The sequence below is a fragment of the Myotis yumanensis genome, unplaced genomic scaffold (genome assembly GCF_028538775.1).
Source record: "Myotis yumanensis isolate MYYU_CA2020_CCGP unplaced genomic scaffold, mMyoYum1.0.hap1 SCAF_8, whole genome shotgun sequence".
Taxonomy (NCBI): Eukaryota; Metazoa; Chordata; class Mammalia; order Chiroptera; family Vespertilionidae; genus Myotis; species Myotis yumanensis.
Window position 1 is genome coordinate 74,992,784 of NW_027223759.1, and position 3,183 is coordinate 74,995,966.

Sequence of the window (3,183 nt, forward strand, 5' to 3'; positions counted from 1 at the left end):
CTATGTGCTGTGATTTCTGCTTTCTGGCTGTTGAGATCACCTGTGAAGAGGATGCAGCTACCTAAGACAGGGGGTCTGAGGATCGAGCCCCAGGGACTCTGCAATGAGAATTTCTTGTTGGGAGGAACAGAGAGTGAAGAAGGCTGCCATGTGCCCCATTTATGTAGGAGGAGAACCAAGGCAGCGTGGTTTCCAGAAGCTCTGAGAGGAACACGTGTAAAGAGGAAGAGTGCCTTTTTCTCACTGCCCAGAGAGGGGCCCATGCGGCACTGTTCTTGGTTCCAACATCACTTAAGGGGAAATTTTTCACAATGTCCAGAGCCCTTGATGTCCTGCAAATGAAGGAGGGGGATGTCCTCAAATTCCTTGTAGCTGGAACCCACCAACCTTGACTTTCAGATGGAAGAGTACATCTACAAAGGAAGAGCGATGGCATCTATATCATAAATCTGAAGAGAACCTGGGAGGAGCTTCTGCTGGCAGCTCGCGCCATTGTTGCCATCAAAAACCCTGTTGATGTCAGTGTCATATCGTCCAGGACACTGGCCAGCGAGCTGTGCTGAAGTTGGCCTCTGCCACTGGAGCCACTCTTATTGCTGCCACTTTACTCCTGGAACCTTCACTAACCAGATCCAGGTAGCCTTCCAGGAATCTACACTCCTGGTGGTTACTGACCCCAGGGCTGGCCACCAGCCTCTCACAGAGGTGATTTACGCTAACCTGCCCACCACTGCTCTGTGTAACACAGACCCTCCTCTGGCTACATGGACATTGCCTGCCCTTGCAACAGCAAGGGGGCTCACTCAGTGGGCTGGCCCGGGAAATACTGTGTATGTGTGACACCGTCTCCCGTGAACAGCTATGCCAGGTCTTGCCTGTTCTCTACTCCTACAGAGCCCTGAAGAGATTGAAAAGGAAGAGCAGGGGCTGTGACCAAGGAGGAATCTCAGGGTGAACGGACTGCTCCAGCTGCCGAGTTCACTGCTGCACAACCTGAGGTCGCCGACTGGTCTGCAGGCGCAGGTGCCCTCTGTGCCTGTCCAGCCGTTTCCTACTGAAGCCTGGAGCCTCAGCAGCCACTGAAGGCTGGTCTGCAGCCCCCACTGCTCAGGCCACAGAATGGGTAGGTACAACCACTGAGTGGTCTTAAGCTCTTCTTCCATAAACTCTTAAACAAAATGGAAATACGACTGATGGAAAAGCAACAGCTTCTAAAATAAATAAATAAGAGGAGCAATGTGACCAATGGCATCCAATGCAGCTGACCGGAAGGACAAGGTAAGGACATTGGCCACTGGCTTTGACAAGGAGGTTCATTGAGGTGGTTGCTATGAAAAGCCTGGAGTGGACTGAAGAAAGAAAGGGAGGTGGGGAGTTGGAGCTAACAAAGTAGAGCCAACTCTTTCAAGGAGTTGTAGAAGAGCAGACGAAGAAAGCATGGTCAAGGGAGGTTTGGGGGCAGCGCTGGCCAATAGAACTTTTCTGAGATGATGGGGGAAGTGCTGCATCTGCTGCTGGGCACGTCAGAGTGGCTGATGGAGCTGAGGAACTAAATTTTACAGTTTAATTAATTTAATTAATATACATTTAAATAGCTACATGGAACTAAAGGCTACTGTTTGGGTCAACACAGTTTGTAGTCGTGTTCCTTTAAGAAGTGACATTAAAATACACATGGATGCCAATAGAAATTATTACACACATGGGTACCTGAGTAACTGGATTCTGGGTAGTGTCTCTGCCATCACCGCCCCCATGTCCTTAAATCTGTTGGCGTTTGACTTATAGCTTATCTTTTACAATAAGAGGAAAAAAACCATTCCTTATGGTGAGTCCTATGAACCATTATAGTTTCAGGTGAGTTACTTAACCTCTGTGTGACTCAGTCTCTCCATCTAGGACTGAGGTTTGAAATGAGGATAATTCAGTTCCCATTTTCTAAGGAAAAAGGCAGGTGAAGTCCTTGGTGGGTCTAGTTCAAATGGCAGTACGATAAGGAATTATTAGCACAGGCTTTGGATATAGCAAGCCGTAGAAGCGCCAGTCCCAGCTCTACTATGCATTAGCTGTGAAACCTCAAGTGAATTACATAAACTTCTCAGGGTTTCATTTCCTATGTCTATAAAATGAAGATAATAAGGGCCTAGAGTGTGGTGAGGCTCCAATAAGATTGTCGGGGCACAGTGCCTGCCTGCATGCAGTGGGCATTCAATAAATGTTTCCTATTACTGTTAACTTCAGGCATTCAAGAGCCCGACCCCGAAGCACTGGCATGCCACAGTCTAGTGCTGGTTTAAGGAAGTGAATGTCTCCATGCATTTGTTTACATCTGAAACATAGGTACAAGGCTTGTATGACATCAGGATGGCTCAATTTCCTAAACCAGGGATCCAGGATGAGGAAAGAACTTCTCTGATTTGCAACATGTGGCTCCTTCCTGGAGGTGGGTGCAGAGGCAGGCAGGTCTGGAGGACCTCTCTAGTAAGCATTACCCACGACATGAGTTATTCTTCCCAGCCCCCCTATCTACCAGTGCTGCCCACTTAACCCAAGAGACTGACTGGTAATTCTGAGCCCAGCTGCCAGGCCAGCAGTCATCTGTTTAGAACTTCAAATGAATGCCCCCAGACCCGCCTACTTTCTCCACATAGTGCTGCAAGATAAGTCTCCCCTGGCTCCTGATAAAGGCTTTGAAGAACATCTTGTCTGTTAACAAACAGCTTTTGATGATGCCTGAGTTTGATCTTTATTTTGTTCTTATTCATCAGACTTCTTTAAATGGGTTCTTTCACACTCCTCCGATTAGCCTAAAGGAAACCCCATGGAACAATGGGTCCACTTGTCCCTGGGTGCAGGGAGTGCCTGTCTAAAGACCACATGGGCCTCCTGCAGGGCGGAGAGTGGAGCGAAGGGTTGGTGATGCTGCCAGCACCAGTGGAAAATGGATTAAGAGCTTCAAAAGCCACATAGTATGGAAGAGCAAGAACACTGCACATAGCCCTCTGGCCAGGAGGACAATCTGCATTTACTTTCAGAGAAACCTTGTTTTCCTCAGACACAGGCAGCTTCTTCCTGGGAAAACCCAGGATCATCACTAGTGTCCAGGCCACCAAAGCTAGACTCCCACTGGAAAGACAGGAAGCCAGCCAGTGTGATTGGAGGGTGGAAAATACACTACCCCAA

The 3,183-nt window shown here is 48.4% G+C and overlaps 1 pseudogene; it reads left to right on the top strand.

Moving 5' to 3' along the window:
- The first annotated feature begins 311 nt into the window (after nucleotides 1-311).
- LOC139015717 (small ribosomal subunit protein uS2 pseudogene) lies at nucleotides 312-1,150 on the top strand (annotated as a pseudogene).
- Nucleotides 1,151-3,183: the final 2,033 nt, after the last annotated feature.